Below are 11,831 nucleotides of genomic sequence, written 5' to 3' on the forward strand. Positions count from 1 at the left end.
AAAAGAAACCTCTTTTTCTCTGGCCAAAATTAATCAAGGTTTTGATCAAGAAAAATAGATCCAAAATCGGTTCCAATTTTGAGGGTGATAGAGGCCAAAAGAGAAAGAAGAGGGGTGGTAGATCGTTGCCCACAACGCCCAATCTAAATATAGGAATACAAATGAGAAAGATCAAAGAGGTTGATTTGATTCATGGAGCTTGGATTCCCCACGAGTTAAGAAGCCGATCTAAAGGTATGAATTTCTTATCCAAAATCGTGAGAACCCATTAATTCCGCTGCGCATGGTTTTAACGGTTTGTAAAAATTTACATTCTGAAATAACGGTTCCTACAGAGATTTCAAAAAGGCATTAATGATGAGGTCGAAAAGCTTAAGCAAGTCGATTTCATCAAAAAAGTCGATTATCCAGACTGGATCGCGAACATAGTAGCAGTTCCAAAGAAGAATGGCACAATTCGCCTTTATGTTGTTTTCACCAATGTCAACCAAGAAACACCGAAAGACAGCTTCCCGTTACCTAGAATTGACCGACTTCTGTGGACCCGGACACTGTGGCCACGAGCTTAAATCCTTCATGGATGCATACAGTGGGTACAACCAGATTCCAGTCGCTGAAGAAGACCAAGAGAAAACATCGTTCATCACAGAACAGGGAATTTACTGCTACAATGTCCTCCTGTTCGGCCTCAAGAATGCTGGAGCGACTTATCAACGACTGGCCACTGACATGTTCCAGGACATGTTAGGGGATACCATGGAAGTTTATATCGACGACATGGTCGTCAAAAGCAAGAAAGCAGGTGACCACCTCACTCACTTAGAGCAAGCGTTCTCCAGGTTACGTCGTACTCGAATGAAGCTGAATCCATAAAGTGCCTTTTTGGAGCGTCCTCCGGGAAGTTTCTGGGGTACCAAGTGTCACAATGCGGGATCGAAGCTAACCTAGACCAAATCCGAGCGTTCTTGGATATGCCCGATCCACAGACAAAGAAGCAGATACAGAAACTGTCAGGAATGGTTGTAGCACTCAACCGATTCATATCAAGTGCCGACCATTCCTACAACTTCTTAAAAAAGGTGAGCAGTTCTCGTGGAACGATCAGTGCCACCAAGCGTTCTCCACCTTCAAAGAATATCTGACAACACCTCCCGTCCTGGCAAAACCAACAGATGGGGAAATGCTGGGGCTTTATCTACAATATCAGACTTTGCTATCAGTTCGGTTCTCTTCAAGGAGGACAACAACTCAGAGAAACCGATCTACTTTACAAGTAAGACGCTAACGCCAGCTGAAAAGAACTACTCTTACATTAAAAGAGCAGTACTTGCATTGTTATATTCTGCAAGGAAGTTCAGGCCTTACTTTCAAGCGCATCTAATCAAAGTACTCACCGACCTCCCGTTGAAGAAAATCCTTCATAAGGAGAACAAGACAACTCGCATGGCAGTATGGGTTGAAGAACTCGGCGAACACCACATTGAGTTCGTCCCACGCACCTCTCAAAAAAGGCAGGTCATTATAGATTTCCTAGCCGATTTCCCTGTCGATGACCTAAATTGGGAACCAGAAATCGATATCTCACCCACCAATAAAAATGACAAGACCGTCTGGTCTCTCTTTGTGGATTGATCTAGTAACCCTGGAGGTAAGGGTGTGCATAAAACTGATGTACCCGACTAAACCGACCGACCCGACTTGACCCGAGCTATACGGGCCGGTTATCCATTTAAGACTGTTCAGATCATTTTGTTAAATGGCAAAACCGACAGGGTCGGTTCGGTGCTCGGTTTGGATTTGGTATAACCGAAAATAACCGACCCGATCTGCAATATCTTAATATACTAGATTAGTAGAAAATTAGAAATGTATCGTACCAAATTACCAATTAGTAAAAAGTAAAAACCCATTAACTAGGGCTGAGCCGCTACATCCCCCACCATCCTAGCCGCCACCATTCCTCCACCACTCTTCCATCCGTCAGCACCTTCATCAACAAAGGTAATATCTAATTATTTGGTTTCTTTTCTTTTTTTTTTTTTTTTTTTTTTTTTTTTTTTTGTTTCTGTGTTTCTCTCAAAAACAGTAAAGCCAAAACCAATCTAATTAATGAATTAACAACAACATCTAAATGAGCCAAAAGCATTGATGGCGTGTTTCTACAACAGTATTCCCACATCTGAAGTCCGGCCAAGTTATTATTCTATTTTCGTCATAGAGCTGCTTTTGTTGTTGTTGGTTAAAGAGATGTTGAAAAGGTAACATGGTCATACTGGAGATCCAAAATATGATCTTCTTCTTTGCCTTGTAGTATTCGTCTCTTCATCTTCTATCTTAATACGAGCTATCGATTAAAACTTATTACAAAATAGTTCAAATGGGAAAGAATGATCTTCTGTTGCCATAGTTAATAAAAGAAGAGGTACCCAGTATACAAGTGTGGTTCTTTTGTTGTTGCATTGTTGTAAGATTTGAAGACAACAAACAAAATACCTATATCAAACCACCCTTTCCATTAATTTTTTTTGCTTGGAATCTTGTGGAGGTAAAACAGGTAGAGAGAGAGAGAGAGGGGGCAGGGAGGGAGTAGTAGTTATATTAGCTTTATTGTTGTGATTAAAGATGCTAAAACGTTGAGTACATGGGTTTTGTGAACAAATTTACAATAAAGTCTTGTCCCTTTTCTGTAAGGTACCAACAAAAGTGTTTTTAGTCCCCAAGAGTTTTCATAGAATTAGGTGCCTAAGCGGGTGGTCCTATTGTCACTTTAAACTTTTAAAGAGTTATTATTCTATTTTCTTTCTTTATGAAATGGTGACCCCTTTCTCATTGACTACATATCTCGATTCAATTTATTTGTCACATGGTTCTCCACTTCCCACAATTAAATATAAATGAGTGCACTTTTCGATCTTTCACACTTTGCTAAATTTATCGATCATCCACGAGGCCTTTTGTTTTATCTCGATTGCTAATATGTGTCATTTTTATTAGATGGCTTCTACTGAGGTTCCTAGTGATGGTCCATCTCTACAAATCAACTGTCGAAAATCCTACTGGATCACGGTCGATCCTACTATGGCGGGGTAATAAAGAAAATCCTTATCTTCCCCGCTTGGGATCATTTTCATAAGATAGAGGGTTGTGATCCCAAAATCCAAGAGCCAAATGTAATTATTGCCACATTAGTTATGCTTGTGCTTGGAAAGGTAGTGGAACTTTTAATATGTTGAGTCATATGAAAGTATGTAAGAAGAATCCTAACAATAAGGTGGTGGCTGATAAATCGCAACAAATATTGTCTTTCAAAGATAAAGAGCTTGTTGCTGTTAGTTTTAGCTTAAAAGCTTGTAGAGATGCTCTGTCTAGAATGATTATTATTAATGAGTTGTCGTTTAGTTTTGTGGAAGGTGGAAGGTGAAGGGTTTCGACATTTTGTGAAGGTTATACAGCCCAAGTTCACAAATTTTCCCTATCGGACTCAAGTTGGTAGGGATTGCATCGAACTTTTTCATGGAGGAGAGAAGAAAGTTAAAGAGTTTTCTGCATGGTAATAGAATATGTATAACAACTGACACTTGGACATCTATTCAAAACTTAAATTACATGGTTTTGACTGCTCATTTCATCGATAGTGATTGGAACTTACAAAAAAGGATTCTGAATTTTTGTCTAGTTCCAAATCACAAAGGTGAGACCATTGGAAAGATGGTAGAGAAGTGTCTTTTTACTGTAACTGTTGATAATGCAAGTTCTAATTCTGTTGCCATTGATTACTTGAAGAAAAGCAAAAAAATTGGGAAAGACACCGTTATGGAACATAAGTATTTACATATGAGATGTTGTGCTCACATCATGAATCTTATTGTTTGTGATGGCCTGAAAGATGTTAATGATGCTATTTTCTGAGTACGTACTGTAGTGAGGTATGTGAGGTCATCTCCATCTAGGTTGGCCAGGTTCAAGGAGTGTGTGAAGGAAGAACAAATAGAGTGCACCAAACTTTTATGCTTAGATGTGGCAACTAGATGGAATGCGACATTCATGATGTTAGAAGTTGCTGAGAAGTTCCAAAGTGCCTTTGAGATATTGGAGCTTGAAGATCCACAGTACACCCTTTACTTTGATGATGACAAGATCAAAGGGCCTCCAACCTTAACTGATTGGAATAATGCTAGACTATTTGTGAAATTTCTAAGAGTTTTCTATAAGACAACATTGCGATTTTTAGGTTCTCGTTATGTTACCTCGAATAATTTCTTTAGTGAAATTCTAATTGTTCAGAAGAAATTGATTCAGTTTAATGGAAGTGAGGATGCACATTTGAGATCAATGGCGCTACTATTTGGTAAGTATTGGGATATGGATAAGATTAACATTTTGTTATATGTTGGTGTTGTGCTTGATCCCCGCTTCAAGGTGAAGTATGTGTCGTATTCCTTCAAACAGTTGTATGAAGAAACTAAAGCTAATGATGAAGCAAAGAAAGTGAAAGATGCTTTGGTTGCGTTGTATGAGTGGTATGTTGGGCACTATCCTTCTTCAAATCAGCCACCTATTAATGTGAACGTGAGCCAAACAGCAAGCCGAATGGATGTTGATGATGATGAGCAAGATCCTACTATACTAGTCGCCGAATTTCAGCAACACTTGCTAGAGGAAGATAACTTACATAATAAGTTTGAGGTTGAGAGTTTTTTGGCTGAAACTAATGAAGTTGGTGGGGATAAGTTTGACATTTTGGGTTGGTGGAAGATCAACACTTCTAGGTATCGGATCCTTTCTCTTGTTGCACGTGATGTTTTGGCGATTCGATATCTTAACGTAGCTTTTGAGTCTGCATTTAGCACCACCCGGTATACTTGACCCTTTCCGTAGTTCGTTAGCTCCTAACACGGTGGAAGCCCTTATTTGTGCACAAGATTGGCTTCGTTCTCCATCAATTCAATTAATCTTGACGTCAATGGATGATATCGAGTAATATGATAAACTAAATGGAGGTAATAATTTGCATTGCAATGTTTAGTCTATCGTTATTTTCTTATGTTAAAATATGTACTTGTGTAGTTCGACTTACGTATGTATATGCTTGTGTTCTTTTTTTTTTTTGCAGAATTATTTGGATCGACTTCTTACGGGCCTAATCTTTGCCAATGATCTGGAGAATTGATTGGTAATCGGGTTTTTAAGTTTATTTTTTGTGAAGTTCATTCACTATGTCTATTTAATGAACTTGAATAAGTTGGATTATTTTTGTTTGTTATGAAATGCAGTTGTGCTTAGAGCTTGATGGTGTGGATAGGCGATAGATGTAGATCATGTGGATAGCTTTTGTTTTGATAAGCGTGGCTTGTGTGGATAGTTTTGGCCTTTGTGGATGCTATTGGTTTTGGTTATATAGTAAGTTATTTTTTGTTTAATAATGTTTACAGTGAAAGCTGATTGGAATGGAGCATTTGATTTTTAAATTGAATTTGGATTTTTATCTAACTGCATTGACAAAACAAGTTTGTACATTTTCTACTAAACTAAGTTTAATTAATTCACGGTCTTAATCTGGAGTTGTCGCGGTTGTCTCATATATTGTTTTGTCGTGGTTTATGAATCAGGTGATCTTACACAACGATCATGCATGCCAGCCGAAATTAAGTTCTACCGGAGTTTTTCGAGAGGGTTCAAAGATTCGATGGAGCTTAATCAGAATTGTAATTTGACATCATGGAAATCTGGATTTGTACCAGGATGGGCTTGTAGTGTTGCCTCTAGTGAGAAAGTTGACCTTGAAAATTCTAAGAACATCCCTGCAAGGACTCTTGATTGTCAGGCTTGTTTTGAAGTTCTATTTAAACTTCTTTAGTATTATGGTGTTGGTATACTATCTGTTTTGCTCTCAATCTATGGCTTGTTTACTGTATATATTTCTGCTATTAGAATCCTCTTAGGCTCTTACCATATTATCATGTGTTGTGTGCTGTTATTATTGGAAAAAAATGTTGTGCTGTGAAATGGTTAATATTTGAGACTCAGATGCTTATATAGTTATATCTATTCTAGGACTGGATTGTCACAGATGCTTTTTTTCTTCACTGCTTTGAATCCTTTGATGCAGCATTCACATAAGAAATAGTTGGTTTAATGGCATTAGCCATAACACTGCAAATTTGCAGCTCCTATAGTCCTATCCCCGACCCGGATCTTTGCTTAATCGGAGTTCAGTTTTGCATGTCCTGATGTCCAGCAGAAGAGGGTACACCTATATGATTCTCTTCTATCGACTTGAAGTTGTATATCTGCTTCCTTGTAGAGACTAACTTCCTCAATCCTCATGCAAGGTCTGTATCCTTTTTTCTTTGTAGTAATAGTGTATTTAGATATGGATCTCTCAAGTGTCAAACGTATACTTCCATGATGAAGTTGTCGTCAGCAAAGGTTGGAAAGCTACTGAAAAAGTGACCTTGTAAATAATCACAACTACTAGGATGACTCAATCCTTCTTCCTTATCACCCCCAACTATCTTAGTCTCCAAATCAACAACTGTCTTAGACGTCCCCTTGGCAAAATCTGACACTCCGCAATAGTACCCACATTGCCTTGTTTCATCCCCATCTTCACCAAATTCTCAGTATGCTTACCACCTCGTCGTCTCTCCACAATAGACCCATCCACATTGTCTTGTTCCATCTCCATCCTCTCCAAATTTTCACTACTTAAAGACATACCGCCTCGTCTAAGATGCCCACCTTGCCGACTCCAATTCACTACAATAGGGATTTGAGTATTTAAAGGCGTTGAAGTATACACACTGTCTTGTTTCGTCTCTTCAGATTCCACTTGAAGAATATATGGTAACGATTGAAGTGACTTCACCAATTCTAATCAAATCCCCATCTCTAAGACTCATCCACTTTTTTGGATGAATCAAACAATGATTCAAGAGTGTGCCATTTGTGGAGCACAAATCACAAATAACCCATTTCCGAGACTTATCATCAAACTCAATTAATAAATGTTTTTCAGATATTCCTTCCTCCTTGATTTTCAAACTGTTTTTCCATACTCTACCAATTCGAATCCTCTTGGAAGAAAAACTGGGTCACGTAGTAAGGTTGCTCCTTTTCTTGAACCTTTTACCACCTCCAATTTCAAGACTGGTCCTCGTTGTTTTCCTCCTCCTCCTCCTTCCATCTAACCACGGTTTAACCCAAGTGGAGAGAGAAACGACATAATTTGCTTTTACTTTTTCTAGTTCAATAACTTCTGTTATAATCGGAATTTGATCACAGAGAGGTTATAACTTATAAGAATTTGGGGTCAGGTCGGTTATAATCAGGTAAACCGACCAACTGTCGATTTTGGTCGGGCATCAGTTAGAATAGAATCTGGTCGGGTCGGTTGAGTCTATAGGGTCGGGTCAGTTCGGTTACAATATTGCATAAACCGACAAGGTCGGTTCGGTGGTCGGTTTTAGCCCAAAACCGACCCGAACCGATCCGTGCACACCCCTACCTGGAGGAAGTGGAATCAGAGCTGTCTTAATGTCCCCAGATGGAGCTATGGTGGAGAAATCAGTTCGCATTGACTTTGCGACCTCTAACAATGAGGCGGAGTACGAGGTACTAATCATGGGGCTTCGAATGGTGCTTTCACTTCGGGATCTGAGGAGCTTCAAGTCTTTAGTGACTCGCAACTGGTTGTTCGCCAGATTGCAAAAGAATACACTACCCACGAAGGTAACCTTTCTAAATACCTTCAAGTCGTTTATTAGTTACTTCCTTCTTTTAAGAAAGCCACCATATACCACTTTTTGCATGACGAGAACCGTCATGCAGACAGTTTAGCTTACCTGACTACTCAAACACCGAACTGCGCCCCTAGGCAATTACTCATTGAAGTAGTTGACCGACCTGCTTACCAAGCGGAACACGTCCTAGAGATTAGCAACCTGTGTCCACTCTCTGACAATCAGATGAGTCAATCATAGATGTAGCCCATCATAGAGTACATCCATCATAGTACACTTCCAGGAGAGCGTGCCAAAGCAAGACAAATCCCGTGTCAGGCTCGCCGTTACTGCTTGGTTAATAACAAGTTATTCCTAAAATCTGCTGGCAGACCTCACTTGAGGTGCATAAGTCCATAACAAGGTCAATTGATTTTTGCTAAAATTCATGAGGGAGAGTGCGGAAAGCATGCGGGAGGTCGCTCTTTGGCCCACAAAGCGATCTCCCAAGGATACTTTTGGCCTCGAATGCAGATCGATGCCAAAACATATGTCCTCAAGTGCATCAAATACCATACCTTTGGCCACAACATCATCCAACCAGCTCGCGAGTTGATCAACATTGCGAGCCCTTGGCCATTTCACATGTGGGGCATGGACATCATGGGACCGTTCATCCCACAGAAAAGTACCGGTTTTCGCTTCGTCTTAGCTGCAACTGATTACTTCACTAAGTGGGTCGAAGCAATTCTTTTAGCACATGTCAAGGAATCACACGTCAGAAACTTCATTTGGACTCACATCATCACCAAATTTGGCTTGCCACACACACTGGTGATGGACAATGGTTCCCAATTCAAGGGAAAAACAGTCAGAGTTTCTGGCCAAGTGGAAGATCGTTCATGCATTCTTTACTCCTCAGTACGCTCAAAGCAATGGCCAAGCAGAGGCTAGCAACAAAGCAATCTTAGAAAATTTGAAGAAAAAGATTGAAAAGAACAAGAGTCAATGGCCAAATCAGTTAGAGAACATTATGTGGGCTCACCGCACCACAACTCACTCCAACACAGGCGAGTCACCATTCTCCTTATGCTATGGTACAGAACCCGTGATTCCCACTGAACTGACATTCACTATGACTCGATCAGAGATCATCGAGTCTGGACACAACGACTCCGTCCTTGCTCGAGAGGTCGACTTGCTGGAAGAACGCCGCGACCTAGCAGCCATAAGAGTGGCATCTTACCAGCAGACTCTGAAGAGGTCCTACAACAAGTCCTCGATCTTTTCAACCTGGTGATCTAGTTCTGAAAAAGACTCAAGATGACTCTAAGCTAGCACCAACATGGGAAGGACCGTACATAGTGGAACAAGTTGTAGGCAATGGAGCGTACTGGATCAAGACCCAAGAAGGGAAACCATTACCACGTCCTTGGAACACTTATTTGTTAAAGAAGTTTTATCAATGAAAATGCAGTATCGTACATTCCATGTTTTTTATTGTAAATTCAGCTTTAGTTTACTTGTGATTGTATTACAACCTACTCTGTCCAATCTCATCAACAAAACACCGAACTTGTACTGAAAAGCACCACCAGTATATGCGTTTCAACGCTCTCAATGAGCAATACGCTTTCAGAAGCTAACACGCTCTCCACGAGCAGCACGCTCTCTCGAGCTAACAGACTCCATAGCCTCTCCAATTCTCACTAGTTGAGGACCTATACTTCTAGGATCAACTCAGTGAAAACGCTCTTAGTGAGCAGTACGCGTTCATAAGCTAACACGCTCTCCACGAGCAACACGCTCTCTTGAGCTTGCAGGCTCCATAGCCTCTCCAATTCTCACTAGTTGAGGACCTATACTTCTAGGATCAACTCAGTGAGAACGCTCTCAGTGAGCAATACGCTTTTAGAAGCTAACACGCTCTCCGTAAGCAGCAAGCTCTCTCGAGCTAACAGGTTCCATAGCTTCTCCAATTCTCATTAGTTGAGGACCTATACTTCTAGGATCAACTCAGTGAGAACGCTCTCAATGAGCAATGCGGCACGCTTTGGGAAGCTAATCACGCTCTCCCGAAAGCGGCGACGCATTTCTCTCGAGCTAACAGGCTCCATAGCCTCTCTCCAATTCTCAATAGTTGAGGACCTATACTTCTAGGATCAACTCAGTGAGAACGCTCTCAATGAGCAATACACTTTCAGAAGCTAATACGCTCTCCGTGAGCAGCACGCTCTTTGGAACCCACAAGCTTCGTAGCCTCTCAAATTCTCATTAGCTGACTATATTTAACTGTAGGATCATCCTAAAGTGAACACTCTCTGCGAGCCTTATGCCATAATATGCTAGCACGCTCACCCGAGCTACCAGGCTCCACAGCCTATACGGTTCTTACTAGTGGGCAACCCACATATGCGAACGTTATCTACGAGCAAAACGCTTCTTTAAGCTAACTCTCAGGCTTCTTAGCCACCATAACCCATAAGCATTATAAACGAAACACTAACTACGAGCAATCAAACATAAGCAAAAACATGCATTCCATACATATTCATCAATGGAATCCACCGATCTGCTGGGTCTACCCAGGAAATCCAGATCAGTATTTCTTACAAATTGTTCAAAACTAACGAACTGCCACTTTCGTGGAAACCAGCTCGTTATGTATCTATACCAAAAGGCGACCTGCTCAGGCAAGCCTGAGAAACCAGCTCTATTGTTTAACTCTCTTACAGAGAGGAGAACAGACAAAACATCCAAAAAATTTCATCACTTACACATACAAGTCCAGCATCACAATCAAGCACCACCAACAACGTGTTTGTCCTTAGGAGCAGCACTGGTCGAAGGAGTGTGCCTCGCATCTCTAAGTACGACACGCATACTCGTACCCAGAGCCCCGCGGTCACAAGCCTCAGTTAGTTGCAAGTATTTCTCGTTCAGCTCAACATACTCGACACAAGCCACGTTGTATGCATCTTGCGCCTTACGAGCAACCCCCTGGCAACGCTTGGCGTACTCTGTCACTTCAGCCAACTTAGCTTGCAAGTCCTTCATCAAGTTAATTAACACCAACTTCTCCTCAGCAGGATCCCGATACCTTTTCGTCATCGCTTGCAGCTTCTTCTTCTCAACTCCTAGCTCAGCTTGCATGCAGCCCAGCTCGGCTCGAGCACCTTCATCGTTATCAGCATGCTTAACAGTAGCTTTCAGCTTACCATACCCAGCAAGAAACTACAAGTCAAGTACCACGATTAGAGACACCCATCAAACAAAAAGGAAACATATCAAAGAAAGAGCTTACCAAACAACAGGCCATATCCATGGTCCCTAACAGAGACCCCAGGTCTGCGTTCGCCACCTCTGTTGTGTCACCATCTAGAACTATCCCCTCCAGAAGACTGGTCGCTATAGGTGTCGAGTGGAAGCTACAATCAGAACACTTGACAACGCGTTTCTTCCCTGTCTTCCCAACATAGAAGAACTCGCTCCCTACGTCATCGACATCTTTGAAGAGTCATCACCACCGGCGGCTTGGCCCGTCGCCACGCGTTCCTCGGCTTCGAGTCGGCCTCTCGTCCCCCACTAGGAGACGACCTGAATACCCCAAGCGAGCGACCTGCTCCTTTAGATCGCTTGTTGCTCTTGGCCTCAGGCACAATATCCTTCCTTTTGCCATGGTCACCATGGCGATGGGGGTGGAACTCCATCTCTTCCATCACAAGGGGAGAGGTTTCCCTCAAACCCACATCACCAGTAGTATATTTGCGACACCTAGCCATACTAGAGTCTACAAACGAAGCCAACATTAAGTGAACTAACAACCAGGACACAGTTTTTCTGTTCAAAAGAATAACCAAACACCGAAGAAGGCGTGCACGGTTTGGCGGAAGGGAAATGGCACACGATTGTTTGGAGAAGAATTGCTGCAACAAAGAAAAGAACAAATGTCTCTGGTCTTCTAGGAACAATTCTACTTATTCTCAAATAAGGTATCTTCCCTAGGCACGCCATAATTATATCGAGACGCCAAACGTCAGGCCACCTGGCAGCCATCATTTCATATCTCCAACCACTCATATTCCTACACGTGCCACGCTCGTACTGTAG

Source organism: Coptis chinensis, chromosome 2 (genome assembly GCF_015680905.1).
Source record: "Coptis chinensis isolate HL-2020 chromosome 2, ASM1568090v1, whole genome shotgun sequence".
NCBI lineage: Eukaryota > Viridiplantae > Streptophyta > Magnoliopsida > Ranunculales > Ranunculaceae > Coptis > Coptis chinensis.